The 19,638-nt window shown below is 40.6% G+C and overlaps 1 protein-coding gene across 1 annotated transcript in view; it reads left to right on the forward strand.

Annotated features, from left to right (window-relative positions):
* The first annotated feature begins 2,829 nt into the window (after positions 1-2,829).
* The window catches only part of ptprfa (protein tyrosine phosphatase receptor type Fa), a 228,632-nt gene continuing 211,823 nt past the window's right edge, over positions 2,830-19,638 (forward strand). The window contains exon 1 of the mRNA XM_073851773.1: positions 2,830-3,004. The gene's annotated coding sequence lies outside the window, so the exon portion shown is untranslated. The remainder of the gene's footprint in view (positions 3,005-19,638) is intronic.

Below are 19,638 nucleotides of genomic sequence, written 5' to 3' on the forward strand. Positions count from 1 at the left end.
TAGTCTAAATTTTAAGTTACATTACACAAGCGACACGCTCACAAGTGCAAATACACATGCACACAGGTTCCAGAATTAATTGTTTATACATTTAAATACATGTATGTGTTTTTTAAAGCTCACCTTTTCTGCTCACCAAGCCTGCATTTATTTGATCCAAAACACAGCAAAAGCCGTAACATTTTGAAATATTATTGTGGTTTAAAATAACTGCTTTCTATTTGAATATTTTTTTAAATGTATTTTATTTCTGTGATCAAAGATACATTTTCAGCATCATTACTTCAGTCTTAAGTGTCACATGATTCTTCAGAAATCATTCTAATATGCTGATTTGCTGCCCAAGAAACATTTATTATTATTATTATTATTATTATTATTATTATTATTATTATTATTATTATTATTATTATTATTATTATTATATAAAACAGTTAAAAAGCCTGCAGTAAGTATAATTTATTTATTTTATTTTTTTTGGGAAAGAAATTATAGAAATTAATACTTTTATTTAGAAAGGATGCTTTAAATTGATCAAAAGTGACATTTATAATGGTACAAAAGATTTCTATTTCAGATGAATGCTGATCTTATGAACTTTCTATTCATCAAAGAAACCTGAAAAAATTCTACACAGCTATTTTTAACATTAAAATAATAATCATAATAATAAAAATAATTGTTACTTTTGTTTTTTTTGTGACTGGAGTAATGATGCAAAAGATTCAATTTGAAATCACAAGAATAAATTACATTTTAAAATATATTCAAACAGAAAGCTGTTGTTTAAAATAGTAAAAAATATTTCAGAATTTTCAGTTAAAATAAATGCATGCTTCTTTAAAAAACATAAAAAATCTTACTGTCCCAAAAACTTTTGACTGGTGTTTTTTTTTTTTTTTAATGAAATCAAAATCTGTATTTATTTTTGTTTTTGGCAGCAAATAGCAGATAATTGTGATAACTTATCATCATATACTCTCTGTCAGTGAAATGCTACCTCTTTTGAAAACTATGCAAAAATAAATACATTTATACAAAACTTCACAGGCTGATTTTGTGAATGTGTTGCAATATGAATTAGAAAATAAAATAAAATAAAATAAAATAATCAGCTTTACATTAGTCAAAGAATTGTTTTATAGAATCACATCACTTTGGTAAGATCAGAAAGGTCAAATGATCAATCTTACATTGGTGTTTCATATATAAACTATGCACTTTCTAAAAAAAAAGTTCCCAGCCGAATCACCAAAGCCAGTTTTCAGCATTTGGCATTTGGCGAGTGTTAATTTTGGACGTGCATGCACGCATTCAGCCACATGCTCAATGCTCACTGTACTGAATGCTGTGAACGGTGGGTGGCAGCTGGTGAAAACGAATTAACGCTTTATCTTTATTTAGTAACATTTCATTCAGATATGATATGTCCCTTTTATTTAGAAAAATGTACCCCAGGAACTGTGCTTTCAATAAAAACCAAATCTGTGCTTTTGAGAGCGATACAGTCTGATTTTTCCACAGGTTATTTTTTATTTTTTTCCTGGCATTAGCTTTCCTTTTGAAGAGCCCTTCCATCAACCAGAAGTTTAATGAAAAATGATACATCTATAATTTAATTCCGCCTCATTTTTCTTAGTCAAAACACATTAATTAATAGTCCAAGCACTTTATCTAGAATACCCAGCAGTCCTGTTCAGGAGTAATTGGTTTCTGTAGGGAAACACGCATGTTTGACAGGTGGTTCAGGGGTTTGAGCGCTGGAGCTGTGAGATGCAGAACTCAATATGCTGCCGTTCTGCATTATTTAGAAATCTAAGTGGTCTAGCTTTTGATATGAATGAATAGAGCTACAGTTTGGTGGAGAGCAGTTATGCAAATAAAAAATATGCTTTAATACTATTATTTAAAGTTTGGTGCACACACACATTTGCAATCACACTGACTTGCTAACGAGCTCCAGGGACCAACTATTCATTAATTGCAATGATATAAAACAAAGTTTTTAGTGTTCATTATGTGCACTGAAGCAAAAATTGTGAAGAAAAGTCTATTTCTATTCAATCTCTATGATTTGGTAACTACGGCGAGATGTATTTCTGCAGAAGAACAGCTTCTCAATTGGAAAGCAGTGGAGTTGTCAGGGTTTTGAATAATGACTCTGAATGTGCAATCTAGCATCTTTTTGCATTTCCGCAAAAGCATTTTGCAGATGCTTAACCAATATATTGAATCAGAATAAAAGGAAATGCATTCCTTTATGCGCAATATTACCTGGCTGGGATTTCATTCTCACCACTTTTTAATCATGAGTCTTATTTGTGCCGATGCTTAAGCATCCCTTTCGAAAGTCTCTTTTCCAAGTCTGGTTCTTTACGATTTGCCTTAAGCCACAAATTGTGTTACTTTTTACATCCCTTTGGTTTTATTATCGTTATCTTTACGACAGCTCGCGGGTCAGACAAACAACTCGGGCTGTGTTCGGAATCAGTCAGTCATGTTCTACTTAAAGAGTTCTTTATCTCAACAACAGCTTTTCTGCCAGCCAGTCAGTCTGTCTACCTACTTTATAAAAAACAAAAAAAAAAAACAAAAAAAACAAGCCAGCCCGTTTCAGTGTCCCTACTGCCCTCAGTTACCTGTTGGTCCTCTGCCAGGTGGGAACAGGAGGGGCCGCTCCGTTTACCTGTGCTAAATCAAACAACAGCCCACCTCTCTGATTGGCCAGAGAGACTATGCCCCTCCCTCAGCCTCCGTTGTAATTCAACACCTGACGGATTTTGCTTGTGCCTGAATTAGTCTTGTTCACACAGTCTCAGAAACCGTGCGTCTGTCCCCAGAGACACTGCCCCAGCTAAGAGCTCAGGCAGAGTAACGCCACCAGCGCAGCGCATGATATATGGATTAGCCACTTGCTGTACACTTGCAGTTCAGGACTTGAGTTTGGATCCACTAGTTTTCCTGAAGGATTTTCTAAACTCTTTGGATGGTTTTCTTCACATGGGTAAGTGGTGCACATGCATTGTTTTTTTTTTTTTTCTGCAAGGAATAATAGTAGTGGTACTGTGGATGATCTTCTTGGCTCAACCTTAGTGTTTCATAATCATATTCCATCATTTGCACTTAAATGAGGGTCTTATTAGTGGTCTCTCTCATCTTCTGTGTGCACCTTCTTTTGCTGTTGAACACAAACACACTGGGGGCTTAGGAGAAACCATTAGCAGAGTCACAGCTGTCCTGTGGCGACTGGTTTTCTCGGTCTTACATGTAAATCTCTTTGTTCATTTTACTTGAGCATAATATCCACCTCAGATGCTGCTTTTTCTAAGGGTGTTATGTAAGATTTTTTAATTAGTCTGGTTGAATGTATAATTTAGATTGAATTATGAGGATAATGTAAAATTGCACTGTCTTTCCTGGAAAGGTTTTACAGAGAGTGTGTGAACTGGTGCAGTTTGTGATGTACAACAATTATGAACTGCTACTATTGTATGTACTGTTTTTCTAATTTGATAAACAGACAAAGCCTGATGATTTGAGAAAGTGCCAAAGGGCTTCCATTAGAAGTGAACTTTATCAATGTATTTATCAGTGAACTAAAAACTGATTTACTTGTGTTATAATTTTCTTTAACATATCTATATATATATATATATATATATATATATATATATATATATATATATATTTCTTATACATTTTTATATTTCTTATATGTGACCCTGGACCACAAAACAAGGGACAATTTTTCAAAATTAGGATTTATACATCATCTGAAAGCAGAATAAATCTAAATCTTGTCAAAGGACTATATTTGGCTAAGATACAACTATTTGAAAATCTAGAATCTGAGGGAGCCAAAAAATTTAAATATTAAGAAAATCACCTTTAAAGTCGTCCAAATGAATTTCTTAGCAATGCATATTACTAATTAAAAATTAAGTTTTGGTATTTTTAAGGTAGGAAATTTACAAAATATCTTCATGGAACATGATCTTTATTTAATATCCTAATGATTTTTGGCATAAAAGAAAAAATTATAATGTTCACCCATACAATGTATTTTTGGCTATTGCTACAAATGTGCTACTTATTGACTGGTTTTGTGGTCCAAGGTCACATATTTAATTTTATTTGTTTATTTCTTTTAACTTTTACTTTTTTTAACTTTTAAAAACACTATAGCTTTTCAAATATTATTAAGATTAATATGATTAAATCTGAGATTTTCAGTATCAGAATATTTTGGACTGTCTAAACTTGTTCTAGTGTTGATATAAACCTCATGAATCACTAAGTGCTTAAAGAATTTCTTCAAAGCAAGGGTTTCAAACTTCATCAGTAGCCATTTGAATAATTACAACAAATACAAATAACTTTACACAAACATTATTTTTGATTATATACAGTTACTGACATAGTTGTACATGCATTTAGCAATTACCGCTCTGTTGATTATAACAGGAGAGATGTAGTTTAATCACATCACCATATGTTCAGTATAACAAGTGTTCCCTATTATCTATATAGTGCACTTATTATAGTCATTCTATACAGTGTATGGCATTTGCTATACAGGTAATAATGAACGACTGAGTAACTTGGCACACATCAGCAGTGCCAGTGCATGTACATAACCACCCCCTTTTTTTTGACAGAAACACACCCGCAGGCTTGTTTGTTATTGTCACCTAGGCTACAATTCCACGTTTTCATTTGTGCCAGGCCTGTAATAATTCATTTGGATAAATATATGTTTGACTACAGTTTGAGTACACTACAGGATAACAGGTGAAAGGCGAAACCAAAATGCAGAAAGTGAAAACCAATTTGCGGGCCAAATGAACTTTAACAGATAAACTGTTAACCTGTGAATTAATCTCACCGGCTGGTACAGTAGTTTGAGAACCCTTCTTTAAAGTGAATTTTACTTATATATAACGAAACTGGGTTATATAGATTGAGCTGGGGAAGTTTTCCTCTGCCGTGATTGAATGGTGTTATCAAAAGTGTCTTTTTGGAGAGAAGTCAGCGGGAACTAGGCTGTCTGTCTCACTTTGTTCAGTGGGGAAGGCAGTCTTGTCCCCAGGGAGTGATTCTATTTCACACAGAGAGGCTTACGTCTTTCAAGCATACCATTGTCTCGTCTAATCCCACAGTCCTGCCCTGCTGCAATGCCATCCATTCAGTCACCGCCAGCGTATCGCTCTCTCCCTCGCTTGTTTCCTCACTTTTTGCTCTTTCTCAGTGGCTTGCGTGTTGCTACATGGACCACCAACAGGCTGCTCTCGTTCATAACAGAGAAGGAAACATTCAAGAGAGATGGGACATTGGTCCAGAGAGGCAGTTTGTGCCTTTGTTTAGTCCCCAGATGGAACAATAAAAGCAGTAGTTAGAGATCTTGACCCTGCTGGCCTTTTGAACACAATCTGTGACCTCTCTTGTCCCTCCAGTGGTTCAACTGTCCCGGTTGAGGGGTGTGTTTTATGACTGTAAGCTCGGGCCATTCAGGTCTGTGTGTATTGGGGGATGTTCATCATTTCAAGTGTCAGTCGGGACAGCGATGCAACAGTTTGAATAGGGGGTTTATCACTAATGCTGGGTGGATCTTTGTTGTTTGACGTGTTACGGTGCTTATGCATGATTATTGTTGTGATTTGCTCTGGTTTATTGGTTGCTGAGGTTGTGTGGTTCAAGTAGCTATTTGTTGTTGGTTTGAAATCCCAAATAATGGCTACAACTTGTCCTTTACTGGGGACAGTGAGCTTTTTTTATTCTGTGAAACACAAAAGTGAAAAGACTTTCACTTTTTAAAGTGAAAGTTAATGGTCTGTAGTTTTGTTTTTATTTGTGTAATTCAGTGTATGGACAAAAACAGAAGACAAGAAATGAATGCATAGTTTTTTTTTACTTTATTTGTTGTCTTTAACATATGTGAACATATAACACAATTTATAAAAATTCGGCAAAAATAAATAAATAAATAAGTAAATAAATAAATGTATAAATAAATACAATTATTAAATCATTATTTAAAACAATAGCCAAAAATACATTGTATGGGTCAAAATGATTTTTCTTTTCTTTTATGCCAAAAATCATTAGGATATTAAGTAAAGATCATGTTCCATGAAGATATTTTGTAAATTTCCTACTATAAATATATCAAAACTTAATTTTTATTAGTAATATGCATTGCTAAGGACTTCATTCGGACAACTTTAGGCTTTAGATTTTCAAATAGTTGTATCTCAGCCCTGTCCTATCCTAACAAAACATGCATCAATTTATTCAGCTTTCAGATGATGTATAAATCACAATTTCAAAAAATTGACCCTTATGGTCCAGGGTCACATATATAGCTTAGAAAAAGGAAAAAGCAAGCTATATATATATATATATATATATATATATATATATTGCTTGCTTTTCCTAAGCTATATATGTGTGTGTGTATATATATATATATATATATATATATATATATATATATATATATATATATATATATACAGTATAGTTTTTACTATAATGTCCATGTTTTTAGCAAACCATCTACATTCTGGGTTCAGGTGATTCAAAGAACCCTTGATGCTTCAATTTTCCCGTTTCGATCGATATCTTTAACCATTACCGTGATCTAAAGACCCTTTAAACATCAACAGCATTTTAATCTACAAAGATCCATGAAGCAACTCAACCCTATAAAAGGGCTTGGCAAAAGGCTCTTTACTAAAGCAAAGGCTCTGCAAAAGTTATTCTACTTTTCAGTGTTGAATGCACTTGACCTCAGATTGCACCAGGATTTTTTGGATAAGAAAGTGTCTGATAAATGAAGAATAGCATATTGTTTCATGAATACCTCCCCTGTTTGTCACTGGAGGATGGACACATAACAGATACAGAGTCCAAGGGGGTTTCCTCTGAACGTTTCATCTCACTGGATGTGAATGAAACCACTGTCAGCAGTGGCGACAGTAATTTGTTTGGCTTATAAAGACTGTTTATTGCACTCTTTGATGGAGAATTCAAAGTCCCTCCATCATGAACCTCTGAAGAGGAGTTCAAAATAAACCCGGTTTAATTAGCATTTGAATTTCTGTCTGTTGTGATTTACAGTGCCATTCGCTGAAACTGCCTCACTGTCGGTTACTGTTGTCACGGCCTGCCGTAGAGACCCGAGCGAAAGGAGCAGAGCGTTTAACAGCATTATTCTGGGCTGCTATTTTCAGTTTGTTGCTTTAAAAGTGGCGATACAATCTTGAAAATCAACCATCTCTCCTTCCTTTGAAAACTTCAAAAGCAGATGTGTGAATCTGCAAACTTTGATCTTCTTTGACCTGAGAACTTTGATTGGTGAGCTGCTCTGTACTTTTCCCCCTTATGAAATAGGATACATCTGTAGTAATTACAGAGCTCGCAGAGAACCGCCGTAGCCTTATTCCTCAAACATTCAGATTAACCCTGAGTATTAAACTTTTTCAATTAATTCAGTTTGAACAGCTTAATGTACAGACTTTGTAGATAATTTGAGCATTAGATCTATTTTTGGTTTTTGAATATTTTAATGCTGAAGTGGATGACACATGATGCACTCTCAGAAGAAAAGCTGTCACTGGGGCAGTACCTCTTTAGAAAGTACCCATTTACATCTACAGAATTCATATATCTTAAAGGTACATATTAAAACCTAAAGTGTACCTTTAGTTTTGAAAAGGTCCCTCCCTAGTGACAGCTTTTGTACCTTTTTTCTGTGTGCAAAAAAATTTATATCAGCAACATCAAGATTTTAGGTTAGATAAGTATTTACTAAGTTACTAAGTATTTTCACCCTTTTCAATAATCTTTTCTTTCACCATATTTCATTTTATGTAGTCCTGCAATCTGAAGCATGCATTTTTTAAAATTACAAAGTCCCAAATAAAGGTTTAGTTCACCCAAAAATGAAAATTAGCCCATTATATACTTATTCTCCAGGCATCCTAGGTGTATGTGACTTCCTTCTTTCAGACGAATCCAATCAGAGTTATATTAAAAATTATCCTGCCATTTTCAAGCTTTTGAATTGCATGGCGAGTGTTTCTCTTCATCAGTTTGATTAAGTTTGTTTACAGGAGCAAAAGAAGGAAACTTGCCTTACTTTAGCAAAGGAAAACCAGTCTCCTCATTCACCATTTTTTGTGCAACGTTTTAAATATAGATATTTTTCTTAGAAAAATGCATCAATTTACTATAGGAGCCTTTATTCATCAGACACTTTTTTATTATGGATGGATGCACTTTATTGCACTTGTTTTGGACTGAAGAAGAGAAACATCCACCCATGCAATTCTAAAACTTGGAAATTGCAGGATAATTTTTAATATAACTCCGATTGGATTCCTAGGATGCCTGGCGGGTGAGTAAATAATGGGCTAATTTCCGTTTTGGGTTAACTAACCCTTTAATATTACATCATAAAAGTTGCATGCATATAATTAATATCATTAAATTAGAATGGCTATGTCCAGTATATGCTGGACATATCAGCATTTCATGTCACCCACTCTCATTTAAGATTTATTGTATGTAAATCTCATTTATTCAAAATGTGATTGCGTAGTCATAATATTTGCATGCTGAATTCTGATCGGTGTTCTGAATGTGTAGTAAAATGCAGTTTCTTTTCAACCATGTATAGCCTAGTTTACATTGCAAAGATGATGTTGCATTATGTATTCTCAGGAGTGTCATGACAGCAGCAAAGCTGCTCTGATGTGCCATTTAATTCCCAAAGACTATAACCTAAACTTACATAAAACTAAAACACTAGTCTTTGCAAGCACTACCTTTTCCATGAGGAAATGCAAATGTAGTTTTGCAATATAAAGAAACGTAAATACTCTTTGCCAGCATTTCTAAATGTTATGCAGTTTTATGTTTTTCGAAACTTTTATTGTATACTGTGTCACAGATGTCTGGCTTCTGCGCCGGAGAACCTGAGGGACTCTTGATTCCTGCTGTGTGTGTATGTATGTGTGTCTGACACAAGTCTGCACTCGTCCTTGAGTATCTTTGGAAAGGATTCTGACAGTAGCGTTGCTTAGAGACCGTCTCTGTGTGTTCTCCGCTCACTATGAAGCCCAAAACTCCAGGATTAGAGGACAAGAAAGGTGTATGAATGCCGTTTGTAGACAATAGGAAACCCAGGCAGTGACTCTTTAAAACTTTGTACAATGAAACATACGGCATAATGGATGAAGGTGCTTTGGTTTTACAACAGGTGTCCCACTGAACTGAAAGCTCTTTTCTCCACATGGAAGGTGTCATTCATATCCATGTCACAGCCCCTTTTGTGTTACATGACCTTTTTTGACACACCCTGCGACCGTGCAAAATTAGCACTGGATTTAATGTGTTTGCGAAAGATTCTCAGCTGTTGTCGCAGAAAGTGACCGTGGAAGGCTCTACAGTACGGCTTGTTTTCCACCTCTGAGTTTGTTTGCGCGAACAGCCGACTGGAAAATACAGAGCAGCGTGTCATTTATTAGCCGCTCTTGTTCTACATTTACAGGCTTGTCTGTACCCGTCAAAAGTACTTGAGGAAATAATACGATTCTTATCCATATTCATCCTCTGACTCATCCGCCACTGGCTGACCACCGGCACATGCAAATCAGTCATTTCAGATAAGGCTTTTTTCTTTCCATCATTAGATATCTTCCCAGCCGCTGGTGGACCCCTGCGTCTCCCTCACATACACACACCAAATATATATAGGCACAGCGGTGGATTCAGATTAAACGCAGTCTCTCTCCAGTGGGCCACATGCTGGGACTATCACCCCACTGCTTTCCTCATCACCATACAGAGCTGAATAACAGCATTGCTGACTGCTTTCCTCCTGCTTTTAATGAACACACAACTGTGTGGAAAACATGCGAAACAGTATTTGACCACTGTAGAATTTCACTTATTTGTCAATGTGTTTTTGCTCATATATATTGTTTCACACAAGTTTGAACTGCATAATCGTATATTCTGAATTGGAATACAGCACTGCAAACATTCTGCTCTTTGCAATATCTAAATAGCTTTGAAACAAGATTTACATGATAATGCATAAGATATTCAGATGCTTGTTTTAAGAAAAAGTCAAGAAAAATATCTGTCAGGGAAAATATTCTTACGCAATTTTACTTCTCATATACATTTATCTTAGTCTAACGATGCTAAGATTTGTTTTTTCTGCAAAGAAGATATCATCTAACCAGCTTTAATACTAAATTTAAATGTTAAGCAAAACTGCATAAGATTCAGAGTTAGTTGGAAAACAGTCTGTCAAAGAAACCAGATGAGGAAAAATTCTGTCAAGCAAAATATACTTATGCTATTTTACTTCTCATGTAAATGTAGCCTAACTTGTTTTATTGATGCTTAGATTATTTTACTTATTTTTTATTTTATTTTTTACTGCAAAATAAGATTTGTAACATTTTAAAGTAAGGTTAATTAGTTAACTATGTTAGTTAACATGAACTAATAATTTATTAATCTCAGTTAATTTCAACATTTACTAATGCATTATTAAAATTGCAAGTTTGTTCACATTAGGTAATGCACTATGAACTAACATGAACAAACAATGAATGACAACAATGAATGTATTTTTATTAACTAACATTAACAAAGATGAATAAATTGTGTAATCAATGTAATGTTCATTATTCGTTCATGCTAGTTAATGCATTAACTAATGTTAACAAATGGCACCTTATTGTAAAGTGTTACCATAATATCGAAATAGCTTTAAAACAAGATTTACACTATAAGCAAAACTGCGTAAGAGGTTGCAATATTCAGATGCTTATTTTAAGCCATCAAACCTACAATTAGTGGGAAAAAATGTCTGTCAAGGAAACAAGACAAGGAAAATATCTGTCAAGGAAAACATTTTTACGCAATTTCACTTATCGTGTACATTTATCTTGTTCAATCGATACTTAGATTTGTTTTTACTGCAAAAAGATAGTATCTGAACAGCTGTAAAACAAGATTTTAATGATAAACTGCATAACATTCAGATGCCAGACAAAGAAAAAATCAAGGATTTTTTTTTTTACTGCAAAGAGATAAATAATATCTAATCAGCCTTAAAACAAGAGTTACACAATAAGCAAAACTGCATAAGAGGTTGCTATATTCAGATGCTTGTTTTAAGCCATCAAACCTACAATTAATGGGAAAAAAAGTCTGTCAGAAAACAAGTAAAATATCAAGGTCAAGGTCAAGATTTGCTTCTGATGTACATTTATCCTTCTAACGATGCTTGGATTTGTTTTTACTGCAAAAATATAAATAAACAATATATAAACATCAATAATGAGAAGAACTGCTAATGGAAAAAATCTGTCAAGGAAAACAAGACAACTTTTTATTTTATTTCTCATGTAAATGTATCTTTACCTTTTAATGGTTATGTAAATGAACTGATGAAAGAACATCATTTACAGTCTGAAGATTATCTATATCTAAACAAGATTATCTTTATCTATATCAAAAGCTTTGCATTGATATGTGAAAGTGTTAAAGCTGCCGTGAACAGGGAAGTGAAACTCATTATGTTGTTTTATAACTTAAAAGTGTCTAAATGTTTTCACTTTTTTTTTTACAATTGGTTATTCTAGTTAAAAGTGCCACATTTATTCCAAAGTTTAGATGAGAAAATACTTGTAAATCAAGTAAAATATTTATAAAATATGTGAAGGTGTTATGAACAATGTTGGGTTTACACCTGAATCCTTCAATTAGTTCTGCAGATTCAGTGACAGATAACAAAGCCTTTATCCATGCCATAATCCTCTTTCCCTGTTTTTGAAATGGAAAAGGCAGAGGAACTCAAACAGACGCATGTCACTGGGAAATAATGAACGTGTGTCCCTGTAAAAGGTCGGATTATTCAAATCATAACCGTACACGGCCCGTCTGTTTTGACTCCGTGAGTCTGATTCATCTCAGGTGTCAGATTAGTTCTGGAGGATTTGATATTTTCTCCACGTTTAATTCAATTCCAGACACTGTGATTTTTGAAATCTTTCTTTCAGCGTTATCGATCTGGATGTTGATGTCGGAACCAGATCCGTAATCGAATGAATGATACGGTTAGTAATCAATACTGTCAGACTGAAACCATGCCGCTGGAGCGTATTTGAAGGGCAGATCCTGGCGAGACACCACCAAGGGCTTCTCGTGGAAAGGAGATCAGGGTTTATCTGTCGAGTGCCATTGATTAACCGCTCATATGGCGATTGCATGTTTTCAAATACTGTATGAGTTACAAGACTGTCTTAATAGTGGTAGAACACAGAGATACCATCGATGTGTGGTTGATATATGAGGTGTTTTTTTAACACTTAAGAAAGAAAAATCACAGATGAGAACTCTTTAATGAGAGCTTCTTCTGTCAAATGCATCTGAAGTTTCATAACTTCTCATCCATGAAGTCTGCAATTAAAAGTCAGAGATCTCAGTATGATCTTATCGGATTCTCATAAGAATAAATAATCTGAGCTGCTATGCATATTCATTTGTACTGTATTACTATTGACTCTCGTGCCTTTTTATTTTTTATTTGGGAGAATTTTCAGAAAGTAAACATAACTGCTATGAAAATGCAACATCTAAGCAATAAGATTTGCATAAATGTATTTGCCAAAGACCATGCTGTTTTTATCATTTATGGTTACCAGTGCTTGCTTTTTTCAACCACATATATTTTCCCCCATGCTGCTCTCTGTATGGGCTCAGCTTCTCACATTTATCTCCACATCCATGATGCTGCTGTGTCCTTCCCACAGCCTTCCGTCGTTTATCTTCTGAATGACCCGACCAGAATGAGTCCCATCTCTGTTTCTCCTTACGGTACACTAACTCACAAGGATTAGAGCCACATTCCCACATCCCACGTCAGCCATGTTGAGAGGCTCATCAGAGCAGCACTGTGTTGCTCTTCAGCATGCTATCAATCCGCTCCTCCTCCTCCTCTCTGGGATAATCCGCTCTCTGAATGGACCAACCAGGCCTGACAGAGACAACCAACAGGCTGGGAGGAGCCGCCGTCTCCTAACAGAGTCTGTTAAAAGATTTGTCTATCCTGAAACACTACAGTCTGCATTTGCTGCCTGCTGAAAACAGCAGCATAATGGGTTGCCATGTTGAGTTCTGGATGTTGGGTCTCTAGCTCCTTAACTAGCTTTACCAGACTCAACCAACTTCACTAGAAAGATCATGCTGTTTGACAAGCTTCAAAGGGATAGTTCACCCAAAAATTAAATTTCTGTCATTAATTACTCACCCTTATGTCGTTCCAAACCCTTGACAAAGGTCAGAAAGCTCTCGGATTTCATCCAAAATATCTTAATTTGTGTTCCGAAGATGAACGAAGGTCTTACGGGTTTGGAACGACATGAGGGTGAGTAACTACTAACAGAATTGTCATTTTGGGGTGAATTATCTCTTTATGTAAATATTCTGTATAGTCAGAAAGTTCGGTCTTGAGAATGATATCTAATATCTTATTGATGAGAAATGTTATATACGTTTTAAGTACTATCGTTTTTTTGGTGGTTTTTGTCTTTCGACGAAAGAAAATCGTACTCGGTTACTTTCGTAACCTCGGTTCCCTGAGATACGGGAACGAGTACTGCGTCTGTAAAGACGCTTATGGGGAAAAGCTCCTTTTCTCCTGAGACTGAAGCATTTCAATAACGCAGTGTAACTGCACGGCCATTGGTTCGTGCAGTGTTAAAGAAACGAACCAATGGCTCGGCAGCGGAGATGCACAAACCTATGGCGATGATTCGCGCCCGATCGCGCCAAAAGGGGCGGAGCATCTGGCTATATAAGCGAGCATTTCGCCATAGGGAACTCAGGTACTTCGACTGAAGCGACGACTGAGTCGTGCAGCTACCTAGCACGGCCAGCAACGCAGTACTCGTTCCCGTATCTCAGGGAACCGAGGTTACGAAAGTAACCGAGTACGTTCCCTTTCGATACTTTCACTCGTACTGCGTCTGTAAAGACGCTTATGGGGAACCAGTACAATCCCGCCGTTGCTAAGGTAGAGGAACGACTGACATGACCCTAGCACTAAAGGGCTAATAAGGGCCAATTTGTTCGATCAGATAACCTGATAAACATCCGTTCCAAGGAATAAGTACACTTGGAGCTCCACAGAGGCCAAGACGCACTATATATAACATACTGGTAAAACATACCACTATGTGGAAAGGACCCGAGTCTGTAAGACTGGAACGTCCAAGTTATAGAATCTAGCAAATGTGGACGGTGAGGCCCAGCCTGCCGCCGCACAAATCTCTGCAATGGAAACCCCACTAGACCACGCCCAAGACGAGGCGATGCCCCTCGTCGAATGGGCCCTTACTCCCATGGGACATTGTAGGCCCAAAGAGGAGTAAGCCAGCGTGATGGCTTCCACAATCCATTTGGATAATCTCTGTTTTGTGACCGAACACCCCTTGGTGCGGCCACCAAAACATACAAACAGCTGTTCTGACTGCCTAAAAGGGGCAGAACGCTCTATATAACATCTCAGAGCCCTGACAGGGCAGAGAGGGTTAAATCCCTGGTCTTGCTCCGTAGGAGGAAGAGCCAAAAGGGAAATAATCTGGTCTCTAAAGGGTGTAGAGAGACTTTTGGGAACATACCCATGCTTTGGCTTCAGGATGACCTTAGAGTCATTTTGCCCGAATTCCAAGCAAACGGGGCTCACAGAGAGCGCCTGTAAATCACCCATGCGTTTGACTGATGCTAATGCCAATAGCAGGGCAGTCTTCAACGTCAGGGGGCGAAGGCCTATGGACTGAAGCGGTTCGAAGGGAGGGCCCTTCAGGGCCCTCAACACTGTGGGTAAGTCCCAAGACGGAACCGTAATGGGGCGAGGGGGATTAATCCGCCTTGACCCCTTTAAGAAACGAACGACCAAGTCGTTCCTTCCCACAGATTGACCGTTTACAAGGTCATGGAATACCGCTATAGCTGCAACATAGACCTTGAGCGTGGAAGGGGATCTCCCCTTATCCAACAGCTCTTGCAAGAAGGACAATATCACAGATATGTCACATAAAATTGGGTCCGTACCACGGGTGGAACACCAGGCGGAAAAGACAGACCACTTGAGATCGTAGAGCCGCCTCGTAGAGGGTGCTCTAGCCTGTGAAATAGTACTCAAAACCGACTCAGGGAGACTTAAAGGCTCCCGTCTAGAGCCCAAACGTGTAGCGCCCACAATTCCGGTTGGGGGTGCCATATCGTTCTGTTCGCCTGTGTTAAGAGATCTCGTCTCAGTGGCACGGCCCATGGTGCTCTTGAGAGCAGCCTGGGAAGATCTGGAAACCAATGCTGGTTCTGCCAGAATGGAGCCACTAACAGGACTTTGAGTTTCTGTTCCCGCACTCGCCTGATGACCTGTGGCAGCAGAGCGATAGGAGGGAATGCGTATAACAGGAGATTGGGCCATTCTTGGGTCAATGCGTCCTGTTCCTTCGAAAAATAAATTGGGCAGTGATGATTGTCTTTTGAGGCGAAAAGATCTACTCGCGCCCTGCCAAAGACAGCCCATATTTGCTGAACCGTGTGAGGGTGAAGCGTCCATTCGTCTGAGGAGACGTTGCTCCGAGACAACATGTCTGCTCCCTGGTTCAGTTTGCCTGGCACATGCGTCGCTCTTAGAGAGCGGAAGTGCAGCTGAGCCCATTTCAGGAGACGTTCTACCATCGTAAATAGACGTCTCGACGAGAGGCCCCCTTGGTGATTTATGAAGGACACCACTGTCATGCTGTCCGAACGGACTAAGACATGGTGACCCTTCAGCGCAGGTAGAAGGGTGTGAAGGCCTAAACATACTGCTAGCATTTCCAAGCAGTTGATGTGAAGGCGACTCTCTGCTTTCGACCATAGGCCGAAAGCAGGCTGGCCGTCGCACAGCGCCCCCCAACCTAAGTTGGAGGCGTCTGTCGAGACCGCTTTCCTTCTGACCACCAAGTCCAGGGGAACGCCCTGTTCCATCCATTGAGCGCACCTCCAAGGAGCCAGGGCTGCTATACAGGCCCGATCTACCTTGATGCGCTGGCGTCCCAAACGCCACGCTTGAGGAGGAACCTTTGGTTTCAACCAGAACTGCAGGGGGCGCATTTGAAGCAGACCCAACTGAAGTACTGGAGATGCTGAGGCCATAAGGCCGAGCATCTTCTGAAAAACCTTGAGAGGGCGAAGGGCTCCTATTTTGAAGGAAGCCGCGAGCCTGCGAATGGCTTGGGCTCTCTGCGGCGCAACTGCTGCCTTCATTTGACGTGAGTCGAAAACTGCTCCCAGGAACGCAATGCGTTGGCTGGGAGACAGCACGCTCTTGGCAAAATTGACCTTGAGTCCTAGGCACTCTAAGTGGCTGAGGATTAAGGCTCTGTGGTGTGTTAGCTCGCTCTCTGACTGGGCTAGGATGAGCCAGTCGTCCAGATAGTTCAGGACGCGGATTCCCATCTGTCTCAGAGGGGAAAGTGCTGCGTCCATGCACTTTGTAAACGTGCGAGGGGCTAACGACAGTCCGAACGGAAGGACTGTATATTGATATGCCACTCCCTCGAAGGCGAATCTCAAGAATTGCCTGTGATGGGGGGCGATCTGAATGTGGAAGTATGCATCCTTCAGATCCAGTGAACAAAACCAGTCCCCTTTGCGTATCTGCGAGAGGATCTGTTTTAGTGTAAGCATTCTGAACGGCCGTCTCATGAGGGCGCGATTCAGCTGTCTGAGGTCGAGGATGGGGCGTAGACCGCCATCCTTCTTTGGGACGAGGAAGTAACGGCTGTAAAAACCTGACTCGCTCTGTGTTGGGGGGACCGTTTCCACGGCGCCCTTGGCCAACAGATTCTTTACCTCTAATCGCAAGACGTCTGCGTCTTTGCTGCGAACTGAGGTGGTGATCACACCATGAAAGCGAGGAGGTCTTCGAGCGAACTGGAGTACATAGCCTCGTTCTATTATACCCAAAACCCATTTTGACACTCCGGGGATGGCTTGCCATGCCGCGGATCGTGTCGCTAGGGGCTGCAATGGTTCGCACAGCTGTATGCTGTCTGAAAGCATTGGAAGAGGAAATTTGCTCTTTTCTTGAAAATGTTTGTTTTTTATTTTTCCCGCTATCACAGCGGTTTGCTGTAAGGGCGCTGATATAAAGGGCCCGTGAGTTACAGCTACATTTTTTACAAACATAAGTTCCCTTACACCCGGAACAGAACGGAGTGTAGAAGGGCTTAAAAGAGGCACTTTGGGGGCTGGTCCGGCTGCTGCGAGACTTGGCCCCTCCCTCTTCCTGCTGTTGAGATCAGGAAGACGCTGGCGGCGCCTGGTCCAGCACCACTCTTGGCCGAGGTCCCTGACGCTTAGGGAAGGGAAAGCGCTTGGCTGGGCGTGACCGAGGACGGAGCTCCGTCTGAGGCGCTGGTTGCGCAGCTGGGGGCGTGGCTTTCGCAGGCTGCTGAGTCGGCGCCGGCTTGGGGCGACTAGGAGCCGTTGCAGAGCTCGAGCGTTTGGGCAGGAAATGTCGCATGGCTTGGGACGATTTCTGCGCCGCGGTGAAGCGCTCCGCGAAACCCTCGACAGCTGGGCCGAACAGGCCGGTCGGCGAGATGGGGGAGTCAAGGAAGGCGACCTTATCCGCGTCCTTGATCTCCGTCAAGTTAAGCCACAAGTGGCGCTCCAGCACCACTAAACTGGCCATCGATCGCCCGATCGCCTGAGCCGTCATCTTCGTGGCGCGTAACGCCAAATCCGTAGCGCTACGTATCTCTCTGAGCGGGGAATCGTCCAGGTTCAACTCGTCCAGACCGCGGAGGAGCTTTGCTTGGTACACCTGGAGTACCGCCATAGAGTGAAGCGCTGAAGCTGCCTGTCCAGCAGACGAATACGCTCGTCCAGCGAGGGTAGAGGTCGTTCTGCAAGGCTTAGACGGGTGTGACGCCCTCGCCTTCCAACCGATAGCGGTGGGCGGGCAAAGGTGCGCAGCAACTGACTCGTCCAGCGGGGGCAGCTTCTCGTAGCCCTTTTCCTCAGCGCCATCGACCGTGGTGAGGGCAGCAGAAGAGGAAGTATGAAGGCGGGCGGAGTATGGAGCACGCCAGGACTTAGAGATTTCGTCGTGGACTTCGGGGAAGAATGGTGAAGCTCGCTGACGAGGGGCCTGGCGGCGCCCCGGCAGAAACCATTCGTCCAACCGGCTCCTAGAGGGCTCCTCGGGAGGAGACCATTGAAGATCCAGCTCCTCAACAGCTTTAGATAGGACGCGGAACAGTTCGGCGTCCATACCGGCGCTGGCGGCGCTGGATTGCGCAGACGGCAAGGGGGCGGGGTCATGGGAAGAGCCCGACAACTCCTCTGCGTCAGATGCGGCCAATGACATGCTGTCATCCTCGCATTCACTTCCTCCGAAGGAGACCAGATCGCTCGCAGCCGCAGAGGGACGCTGGTCAGGATGCAGGAAGAGAACTGGCGATTCCTCTCCATGTGGTGAAGGCGAGGCACGCGGGGTCTGAGCCGGCGTGAGCTCGCCTGTCACCACGCTCTTAGATCTCTTGCCCCGCTGCTTCTTCCTAGCAGGCTCTTGCGAGGAAGTAAGCGGGAGGGCGCGAGAAGCGGCGTCGCTCTCTGAAAAGAAAGCTAGCCGCGAGCGGAGGGAAGTGAGACTCATATTCCCGCAGTGGGAACATTCCGTCTCATTGAGCGCAGCCTCAGCGTGGGCGTGACCCAGGCACGAGACGCACTCAGCGTGAGTGTCAGCGGCGTGCAGAGGGGCTCTGCACGAGCGACAAAAACGCCGTGGCATTTGAAACAACGCCGTAGAAATTTGCTCTTAATTTGCTCTTTTAGATGTTCGCCGGATAGCAGCAGGGAATCAGCTCCGGAGCGTCAATCCGCCGAGCAGTGAAGATCCGCTGCGAGGCTCGTCAACGGCGAAGAAGAGGCTTGCTTGAGCGAAGTCTGCGTAGTCAGTCTCTGCGAAGATCAGAAGTCGTCGCTGAAGAAGAAGGATCTGAGTTCCCTATGGCGAAATGCTCGCTTATATAGCCAGATGCTCCGCCCCTTTTGGCGCGATCGGGCGCGAATCATCGCCATAGGTTTGTGCATCTCCGCTGCCGAGCCATTGGTTCGTTTCTTTAACACTGCACGAACCAATGGCCGTGCAGTTACACTGCGTTATTGAAATGCTTCAGTCTCAGGAGAAAAGGAGCTTTTCCCCATAAGCGTCTTTACAGACGCAGTACGAGTGAAAGTATCGAAAGGGAACCTTATATTCAGTCATATTCATTCATTTTAGTCAAACATTGCACTTTTTTAGCCAACATTTTAGTTGACAAGAACATACCAGTACAATATTAAACCATTTTCTATGCTTTATATGTGTTTTAGTGCTTTGTTGCGGAAAAGCATGTTCACAACTTAATTTAGAAATCCAGACTATCGACCTAGTTCAGGTTGAGCTGTGCATTTGCATCATTTTGTGCAGATGCAAGTTCTTGTTGTGTATATATCTGATTAATGTAATTTGTATATGAAGAAAGTTAAGTTATATACAGTTGCAATTGA

The sequence above is a fragment of the Garra rufa genome, chromosome 12 (genome assembly GCF_049309525.1).
Source record: "Garra rufa chromosome 12, GarRuf1.0, whole genome shotgun sequence".
Taxonomy (NCBI): domain Eukaryota; kingdom Metazoa; phylum Chordata; class Actinopteri; order Cypriniformes; family Cyprinidae; genus Garra; species Garra rufa.